Source organism: Ranitomeya variabilis, chromosome 2 (genome assembly GCF_051348905.1).
Source record: "Ranitomeya variabilis isolate aRanVar5 chromosome 2, aRanVar5.hap1, whole genome shotgun sequence".
Taxonomy (NCBI): domain Eukaryota; kingdom Metazoa; phylum Chordata; class Amphibia; order Anura; family Dendrobatidae; genus Ranitomeya; species Ranitomeya variabilis.
Window position 1 is genome coordinate 265,587,385 of NC_135233.1, and position 10,945 is coordinate 265,598,329.

A 10,945-nucleotide genomic window follows, 5' to 3' on the forward strand; every position below is an offset into this window, starting at 1 on the left:
AGTATTTAGGGGGTTAAGGTGCCAGGAGAGGTGTGGGCACTAGGCAGTAGGTTCCGGGTGTCAGCTGTCAGAATCAGCTACCACCTGGTGGCGATTGCTCGTGCACAGCTTCTGTGAGCGCAAAATCTCCATGACGTATCCATGTGAGGACTTGTTTTTTGCGGGACAAGATCTACTTTTGAACGACAGCATTGGTTTCACCATATCCTGTACTGGAAAACAGGAAAAAAATTCCAAGTGCGGTGAAATTGCAAAAAGTGCAATCCCACAGTTATTTGTTTATTTATTTTTTTTAAAATGTTCACTAAATGTTAAAACTGACCTGCCATTATGATTCTCCGGGTCATTACGAGTTCATAGACACCAAACATGTCTAGTTTCTTTCTTATTTAAGTGGTGACATAGCAGAGCTGTGCCAGTGGTCAGAACACAGGAGCATGATGATTACACTACTGTGCTCGAACACTGCAGTGCTAACATCTGTTGGCAGATATTGTGCTACTAATTCCAGGCTACCGCTCTGTTCTCTCCGCTGGAAGAAGTCACCACCGTACAGTGTTCTCACCTCTCAGAGTAGAACAGTGGTAGTGACTTTTTCCAACAGCTCAGTAGCCTGATAGTTCAATGTCAGGTTGCCGACCACCTCTCACCACTCCCTCACCACCCCCGATGCTCAGCTCATTGCTCACATTCTGGACTTCCTGTCACTGCTCCTTCTGAACGCTGAGTGGTGACAGGGGGAAATTGTAGCTCACAACGCCTGTCTACACCCTACTGCTGGGAATTGGACAGCCCGGCATGCCTATTTTACAGCTGAGGCAGCCACAGTGCAGGAGATGTATTTGGACACCGATCGCAGTCTTCTATGCGCACAGGCTTCCGTATTTGTGATTTGTAAGTGTCGTTCTACGATACTTATACCCCAGCAAAAAAAAAAAACGGCAGCCCCCAGAGGCTGCAGAAAAAAAAATGTATTAATAAAGAAATGTTGAAACAATACATTTAATTTTGTATTAAATATAATTGATTCTATAATCAATAATTTAAAACACAAACAAAATTGTGACACATTTCCAATTGCCTATAGCAGCACGAATGCCAAATACGGCCCTCAATAAATTGGATGATAAAATGGATGGTGTCATTCAAAATTGTCAAGCAAAAAACAAGCCCTCATAGAGCTGTGTCGACTGAAAAATAAAAAAAAAGTTATGGTTCTTGGATGAAAGGGAGGAAAAAAGAAGCATAAAAACAAAAATATCTCCATCGTGAACAGGTTAAATTCTTGGAATCTTCTCCATTCCTAAATCAAATGTCACAAAATAATACAGTCCACAGGGTATAATCAAAATAGGAGGGTGTCTATTGACCATTGTGTGAATGCACGGTAAGCGGAAGAAAAATGTCAGTTCCACCGCACGTTAATTCTAAATGAGAGGAGGATACCTGCTGATAGCCTCAATGCAGAACTTGTGTTACAATCAATAATCCTGTTTCCTTTTTCTTTTTTTTTTACAGGAAAACCATGGGGCAAAGTATCGATTTTGCACACTCAGTCAGTTAAAAAGGTTAAAAGGAGATATTTTATTTGGCGAATAGAAATATATCTTCTTAACTGACCTATTGCAAATACCCCTGGAGTTTAGAATGACCTTTTTATTGCTTTGTTCTAATTACAGTATTTTATTTTTACATTGTTCTGTTATTATGACCCATTGATATGGACATTTTTTAAGAGATTGTTGTGTGAGTTTGTGTTTTTGATCTAAATGGTGACAATTTGTACAGTGCAGCAGAATATGTTGGCGCTACATACGTAATGAGTAATAATACATAATAAGTTTGGTATTTACATTACACTCTGGGTGTTGTTAGGGCCGTATTCGGGGTCCATGCTGTCACTTTAGGTGTCCACCTCCCCTACTGGTAAGTCACATTAAGGCTTTTCGCAAACATCTTTTCAAAGCAATTCCACTCTGTAACCTGCTTAAAAAACACTAAATAAAAGCTAAAAGGAATGAACATATGCACTAGATATGAAACAACTTGCTATTCAAATGTTCAGTCTTTTGAGCTTCTTTTAATTGCTTCGGGTTTCCAAAGACACCATTCTTCAGTTTATTGAGTACAATTTAAGTAAAAAAAGTGTCAGCTAAAAGATGTAGGAAACAACAACCGAAAAGAAGAAAAAAAATGTTGCTTCAGGATTAAATCAACCAATGGGTCCTGAAGTGTCTTCCACCTGAATAACTTGCTAAGTTTGCATGCATCTCAAAGATGTCATGTGCATATACCCTAAAAGTGACCATACCGCTTAGGTAGTGGTTATGGCCAAATTAGGCTAAAATTGGCCAAACCCGCTAATCTTGACACATATAGCCAACAATCTATTGTATATAGGTACCTCTGACTGATGATTTTTGGGGGAGATGAGAATGCAGCGTGTCCAGTTTACGATTGTAGATCCTTTTGATCTCTAAGTAATAAGCCACCAGAGATGTTTGGCAATGGCTCCCACAGAAGCGCTTTGCAGAGTACGTTCTTCTGTGTGTGTGGGAGAGTTGGGTGATGTCGGTGCATGCCAAATGGTCGGACAGCTGTCTAAGGCCACGTACAGTGTTTGGCCAATATTTTACATCAGTATTTGTAAGCCAAAACCAGGAGTGGAACAATCAGAGGAAAAGTATAATAGAAAAAGGTCACCACTTCTGCATTTTTCACCTACTCTTGGTTTTGGCTTACAAATACTAATATAAAATACTAACTAAATACTGAACCTGTGAATATGGCCTTAAGTGTATGAAGGAAGGCTTTAGTCAAATTTTTGTTTTGCTGACATATATGGCCTTATTCGGATGGCTGTATTTTCAATCCAGCCCACTGACCCCATAATGATCAAGTATCTAATAAATGAAAGAGTACTACATCTAACTGACTGCATCACCGGAACCACCGTCAGTACAAGAATGCACCACCAGAACCACCATCAGAACATGACTATACAACCAGAACCACAATCAGTATATAAATACATTACACTGTGCTACATCCAAATTGGTTGAGAGACTAAAACAGTTGAACCTAACTAATTTTGTGGTGCTGAAAACAAATATAAAGCTTACATTTGCTGATTCGCTTTAATTTTCAAGATCCAGATGAGGCTGTAATTATGACGCCATTAATGCAGGTTTATAGAAAAATGTTGTCTTTATTATTTTATCATCATTATTGCATTGTTAGTAGCTAGTCATTTACATCGACAATTTAGCCAATTGAGCCTTCAGTATTCTATCATCATATGGTGGCCAATCAAAAAACACTAACTCAGCTCTGATAACATAATCCTAGTTACAGTTGCATCGCTTACTTTTATAAATGCGCTGTGTGTAAGCTATACAGTTTTAGCATTTTATACTTAGTTTCATAGCATATTGACATGTTTCTATTTTTTTTTCCAGATATGCATCATTCTTGCATTAACAAACTTAGTTTTTGCTACATATGCGGAGAAGTCACTTTTGCATCACAAGGCGAAACTTGACTACCCTGATAACGAAAGCCGACAATCTGAATTTTGGCTGCAGAGTAGAAGATTAAGACAAAAGTTGCAGGGTGGAAACTAAAGCATGAAACATTTGGTATAAAGTGTAACAGCGGGTTCAAATGAATGACCGTTCTACAACTGTAATAAGGGTACCACTATAACTAAGGGTGTTAGGCAGCATAGTAAACACAAATATTACAAATAAATTGTGGTCATAGATACAGTATAAAGTAAATCGAAAGGCATAACGAGTGTCTACAAAAGGTGGTAACTCAATACAGGTAGGTCACTTATCCATCCTGAAGATGCAGTAAAATGGAGATAAGTAGCCTAAAATTCAATGAAGAATGTGCAGGTCACGTGGCCTGGAGTGACATGACGATCCTTGGAATGTTGTGAGGGAGTTGAGGAGACAAGGTTTCTTTCTCGAGGCAGTGTAGTTCAGTAAGACAGCCTTTGGCCCTTCAGGAGAGAGGACTGTGTGGACCAAGTATTAAAATAGGCGTGTGCACAGCTCAGTGTAGTGGTGCCAAAGGTAGGTTCCCAAACCTTAGTGACATATATATCGAAACCTGGCACTCAACTTTTATGTATGCAAGCGATTTTTATTCCAAGTGGTGAAAGTAACAATAAGATGTTTCAGTCATAAACAACGACCTTCCTCAGTTACATATTGTGAGTAGTAGTGGGTGGGTAGGCTGAAATATTGCTGATATCCCTTAAATGGAAAGCATGAGCTAAAAAACGCAGACTTAAAGGTATGGTACCGCGATTGTAGATTATTAATAAATCACTGTAATGTAGCATAACATGCTGCTATAACCAAGTTTTAAATGCATGTGAAACAGATTTCGTGTGTTATATGTGTTTAAAGAAGGAACTGGGGGCTGACATCTTGGTTTCACAGCAGTAGCACGTCACTAGCAGTGTCATTTTACAGCACCCCATGGACATAGGAGACAATAGACCGCCGCGGACCCTATCTATAACATTGGAGGGGTGTTAGCAGTGAGCTGGGCACGCCTCTGTGGGCTGCACAACTCACTGCTGTAGGTGTGACTAGCAGCCATTTTACTATAGCCCAGTGCTCTCTGCCCAGCTCCACTTACTCTCTATCGCTGCAGGACAGAAGCGCTGACTGGAGCCGGAGAGATCGGGTGATTTACCTCCGTGCTGAGCTCCTCTACTCCAGGCACCGCACGTCCTGAGCAGACATCCTCTGCTCCTCACACGCTGCCCTGTGTCCTCCTGCTCTGTCTCCACCTCCCCACTTGCACACAGTCCCAGACTAGTGATCTCCGGTAAGCTGCACTCTCCCCGTGTCGCTCTGCCTCCTCCCTGCGTTCTCTCCCCGTGTCCTTCTCCTCTCCCCCCTGTGCTGGCTCTCTGGCACCGAGGACCCTGCTGATCCCGACATGCGGGAGGCACAGACCTCAGTGCGGTGACATTATCTCCTGCTCTGATCTCTCTGCTTTCATTTGGCAGAGAAGGAGATACCGGGGGAGGTGCCAGAACAGAGCTGCTGTGAACAGGAGAACTGGAAGAGCTGCATATGGACATCGACCTGCTCTGCAACACAGTGACAGAAGTGTGTGTGTGTAGTCTGTGAGTGTGTAAAACATGAGTGTATGGTATCTGTACTGTGTGTGTGATGTGTGTGCGGTATCTGTAGTGTGTGTAATTGTGCGGTATCTAGTGTGTGTGTGATGTGTGTGCGGTATCTAGTGTGTGTGATGTGTGTGCGGTATCTGTAGTGTGTGTGATGTGTGTGCGGTATCTAGTGTGTGTGATGTGTGTGCGGTATCTGTAGTGTGTGTGATGTGTGTGCGGTATCTGTAGTGTGCGTAATGTGTGCGGTATCTGTAGTGTGTGTGATGTGTGTGCGGTATCTGTAGTGTGTGTAATGTGTGTGCGGTATCTGTAGTGTGCGTAATGTGTGCGGTATCTAGTGTGTGTGTGATGTGTGTGCGGTATCTGTAGTGTGTGTAATGTGTGTGCGGTATCTGTAGTGTGTGTGCGGTATCTAGTGTGTGTGTGATGTGTGTGCGGTATCTGTAGTGTGTGTAATGTGTGTGCGGTATCTAGTGTGTGTGTGATGTGTGTGCGGTATCTAGTGTGTGTGATGTGTGTGCGGTATCTGTAGTGTGTGTAATGTGTGTGCGGTATCTAGTGTGTGTGATGTGTGTGCGGTATCTGTAGTGTGTGTAATGTGTGTGCGGTATCTGTAGTGTGTGTGATGTGTGTGCGGTATCTAGTGTGTGTGATGTGTGTGCGGTATCTAGTGTGTGTGATGTGTGTGCGGTATCTGTAGTGTGTGTAATGTGTGTGCGGTATCTAGTGTGTGTGTGATGTGTGTGCGGTATCTAGTGTGTGTGATGTGTGTGCGGTATCTGTAGTGTGTGTAATTGTGCGGTATCTAGTGTGTGTGTGATGTGTGTGCGGTATCTAGTGTGTGTGATGTGTGTGCGGTATCTGTAGTGTGCGTAATGTGTGCGGTATCTAGTGTGTGTGCGGTATCTAGTGTGTGTGTGATGTGTGTGCGGTATCTGTAGTGTGTGTGATGTGTGTGCGGTATCGTGTGTGTGTGATGTGTGTGCGGTATCTGTAGTGTGTGTAATGTGTGCGGTATCTGTAGTGTGTGTAATGTGTGTGCAGTATCGTGTGTGTGATGTGTGTGTGGTATCTGTAGTGTGTGTAATGTGTGTGCGGTATCTGTAGTGTGTGTGATGTGTGTGCGGTATCTAGTGTGTGTGTGATGTGTGTGCGGTATCTGTAGTGTGTGTAATGTGTGTGCGGTATCTGTAGTGTGTGTGCGGTATCTAGTGTGTGTGTGATGTGTGTGCGGTATCTGTAGTGTGTGTGATGTGTGTGCGGTATCTGTAGTGTGTGTAATGTGTGTGCGGTATCTGTAGTGTGTGTGCGGTATCTAGTGTGTGTGTGATGTGTGTGCGGTATCTGTAGTGTGTGTGATGTGTGTGCGGTATCTGTAGTGTGTGTGCGGTATCTAGTGTGTGTGTGATGTGTGTGCGGTATCTGTAGTGTGTGTAATGTGTGTGCGGTATCTGTACTGTGTGTGCGGTATCTAGTGTGTGTGTGTGTGATGTGTGTGCGGTATCTGTAGTGTGTGTAATGTGTGTGTGGTATACTTCATCGCGGTAATGTGACCGCGACGTCATCGCAGGTCCTTCACACACACCACGGAAGCCGCTTAGGAGGTCGGGCCGCCAGAAGGTGAGTATGTCGCTATTTTTTATTTTAATTCTTTTTTTTTTACCGTAATCTGATTACTTCCCGCATGGTGTGCACAGCCCCGTGCGGGAAGTAAGCAGATCAATGCACTCCTAGGTGTGCAGAATCGCCGCGATTCCGCAATTTTAATGAACATGCTGCGTTTTTTTCTGGATTGCGATTCCGCTCAGGAAAAAAATTCAGCATGTGCACAAAAAATGCGGATTGCATTCTGTTACATAGGATGCTTAATGTTAGGGTTTTTTTCGCGGTTTTATAGCATTTTTATAGCGGAAAAACCGCGAAAAAAAAGCAAAAAATCTGCTACGTGTGCACACAGCCACATACTTGTGTGTGTGTGTAATAATGAGTAATGTGTACATAATGAGCCTGTGTTGTCCACCATGTGTGCTGTGTACATGTATGATGTGTGTGTCTGTGTGACTATATGAAGTGATGAGCCTGTGTTGTCCAGCATGTGTGCTGTGTACATGTATGTGTGTGTCTGTGTGACTATTTGAGGTGTATATAATGAGGTTGTGTTGTCCAGCATGTGTGCGGTGTACATCATATATGAAGTGTATGTAATCAGTCCAGCCCTGGACCCGATCCTGCAGTCCAGCGAGCCCCGTCCCGTCCACACGGAGAGCGAGGAGTCTGATGAGGAGAGCGAGACAATTATTGAAATTTCTTTTTTTTTTTTTTTTTTTTTATAAATTTAACAGATATGCCACGCTGCATTGTTAACAATTGTGGTAGTCATACCAAGAAGAATTCGTCTGAAGGAATAATATTGCATGGGTTTCCATACTCCATGGAAAGAATAAAACTGTGGCTGCAGCAGACAGGACAATTTACTAACATTGACACAGTTGCCAAAAGAATCCGCATTGGGAAAACGCACAACAAATTCAGAATGTGTTCAAAACACTTTGAAGAAGATTGTTATATTTCTGTATCGGAAAAAAAGATTAGTTGCCTAATGGATTCTGCAGTGCCCACTATTTTTCAAAATAATTGCGCACTTCAACCGCCATGTAAAGTACGTAGAGTGTATGAAGAACACAACTACTTTTCTGTAAAAAAAAAACATGGTAACTACTTCTATAACATCTACATCTGGTCATATGGACACATCTGGTGAACTAAAAAGAAAAAAACAACCGACATCTAGACATCTTTAAAATTGGGCATGCAGGACATGCGTATGCGTTGTTTTGACACTCCCGCCAACTGCATGGGAACGCAACAAGTTGCATTCCCGTGCTGTCGGCGTGAGCGTCAAAACGACGCATCCGCATGTCCTGCATGCCCAATGTTAATGATAGGTACGCAGGAAGCTTGTAGAAGTAGGCGGGGCTTAACGGAGGAAGTACGCAGCCCTCCACAGAGCCCCCGAACGCTAATGTGAACCCAGCCTATGTGCCTATAACACCCACATAGTAATCCAAACGTTTCAGATGAAATAAAATGACAGTATTTTTGTATTAAACACACTTTATTTGCCAAAAAACATTTGTTTGAAAGTTGGGTTGCACCTTATATTCGAGTTGTGCTGTACCTGGCTGTGCTTTCTGGGTGTGAAGGCAGTGTGCAATTCTCTAGAGGCAGCCATAGGCGATCGTGTGTGTATATTCACTGCATCCCTCGCATTGTCATTGGCGTGTGAAGCATTGAATATCACGGCAGTGGATCCGCATGCCTTTTTTGTGCGTTTTTCTCCCCCTTTTTTTTTTTTTGTGGATCTTTCGCTTTTTTTTTCTTGAGGTTCCCAATGCAATAATATAGTTGGAAATCCGCAAAATTAACCCCTTCACTCTGCAGCCCTTTTTCGTTTTTGTTTTTCGCTCCCCTCCTTCCCAGAGCCATAACTTTTTTTTTTTTAAATATTTTTTTTTACATTTGCCATGCTTCAATAGCCTCCATGGGAGGCTAGAAGCTGGCACAACTCGACCAGCTCTGCTACATAGCAGCGATCATCAGATCGCTGCTACGTAGCTGAAGTGCAGGCTTGCTATGAGCGCCGACCACAGGGTGTTGCTCACAGCAGGCATGCATCAGTAACTATAGAGGTCTCAAGGACCTCTATGGTTACTGTCCTGACGCATTGCCGACCTCCGATCATGTGACGGGGGTGGACGATGCGCTCATTTCTGGCCGGAAGTGGTAGTTAAATGCCGATGTCAAATGCCGCTGTCAAATGCTAACAGGTTAATAGTGGCGGGTGAATTGCGATTTCACCCGCCGCTATTGCGCGCACATGTCAGCTGTTCAAAACAGCCGACATGTTGTGACTTTGATGTGGGCTCACCGCCGGAGCCCACATCAAAGGGGGAGACACGGCATGCGCAGAACATGTTTCGTTTTTTACTGCAATGCGTTTTTTTCCCAGAAATAACGCAACATATGCACAAAAATTGCGGAATGCATTATAAATCATGGGATGCATATGTATGCACTTTAAAATTGTTTTTATCGCATTTTTATAGAGAACAAACGCTAAAAAAATGCGTAAAATCCTGAACGTGTGCACACAGCCTCAATATGTATGTCCCCATCACACTCCATATGTGTCTCACTCATCATACTTCATGCCTTTTTCTCTCCCATCAGTCACTCTTAGGGTATGTTTCCACATTCAGGAAACGCTGCGTTTTTGACGCAGCGTCCAGATGTTACAGCATAGTGGAGGGGATTTCATGAAATCCTGTCTCCACTGTGCAGGAAAAAAATCGTGCGTTTTTCAGCCTGAAGCAATCCTGAACGTGGACACATACCCTTAGCCATACAATGTATCTTTCCCCTCCCTCCATAATGCCTGGCTATTCACTGCAGACCTGGAGCTCCTTCTTATCTTCTTGAGGGATGAGTCACAGACAGCTCCTAATGCTGCTCCATGCACACCAGATGTCTTCACTCTTCCTTGGGTCCAGATGCTGCTGAGTCCACTGTGTTCTGCTCCTCTGTAAGCAAGCTTTGCTTCTAATGCAGTAACTGCTGGTGATAGCAGGTCACAGGTCAGTCACACACAAAATGGCTCTGCCCTGTGATGCTGCTCTTCATTCTGCCCCAGGGATATTAGACCACCCAAAAGGGGAGGGAAATGGTGATGTCAGCAGGTACTGCCCAGATTTTCCAGCTAACAGTAAAGCTGGTGAGTCTTACTGTAGCTGCTTGAGGTCTAAAACGGAAAATGCTCCCCCTAGTGGTAAATATGTATATTTCTAAAAAAATATATAATATTTTTCATATAGAAATGTTTGCAAACAGTGCAAACATTGCATTAATACATTTTAATTACTATTATAAGCTTAATTTCACAAAAAAAAAAAATACAAGAAAACTGGTGGCACCTTCCCTTTAATGCAACCCAGTAAGTGATGTTGCAGACGCAGAATCCACCGCTTGTCTGAGACAAGCGTTCAAGCCTGCATACAAAGTTAATCCATAATGAACCAGCACATCTTCTTGATAATCAAAAACTTTTAGGCTATGTGCACACGGTCAGGCTTGTTTGTTCAGGCACAAGGTGTCTTGATAAGCCGACAGACAGCTAAAGCCAACTATTAGTGTTAATATGATAATATCGTATTGGAGGCATGAGTAGTTGTAGAGAGTGGCCAATAGGTGTCAGCAAAATATAGAAAAGCACAATACAAATGAAAAACTAAAATAAAATTAAGGCTATGTGCCCACTTTGCGGATTTTCTGCAGATCCGCAGCGTTTTTTTGCAGTGCAAAAATGCTGCACATCCGCAATTGATATACAGTACAATGTATATCAATGAGAAAAAAAAAAGCTGTGCACACGTTGCGGAAAATCCGCTACGGAAACGCTGTGGTTTAAAAGAAGGAGCATATCACTTCTTTTTTGCGAATCTGCAGCGTTTTTGTACCCATTCCATTATAGAAATCCGCAGGGGTAAAAAACACAGCAAATCCGCACAAAAAACGCACAAAAAACACTGCGGATCCGCACAAAAAAAGCGACAAATCCGCAGCTGCGTTTTCTGCCAGGAGAGGCAGAATCTGCACCAAAAATTCCTAAGGCTAGTTCGCAACGTGTGCACATAGCCTAAGGCTACTTTCACACTAGCGTTGTTTGCTGTATGTCGCAATGCGTCGTTTAGGAGAAAAAACGCATCCTGCAAAGTTGTCCACAGGATGTATTTT

The 10,945-nt window shown here is 42.9% G+C and overlaps 1 long non-coding RNA gene across 1 annotated transcript; it reads left to right on the plus strand.

Moving 5' to 3' along the window:
- The first annotated feature begins 4,520 nt into the window (after positions 1–4,520).
- Positions 4,521–7,930, plus strand: LOC143805481 (uncharacterized). Its single transcript, XR_013221254.1, has 3 exons — positions 4,521–4,845; positions 5,030–5,132; positions 7,498–7,930. It is a non-coding gene; the product is annotated as an uncharacterized LOC143805481 (long non-coding RNA).
- Positions 7,931–10,945: the final 3,015 nt, after the last annotated feature.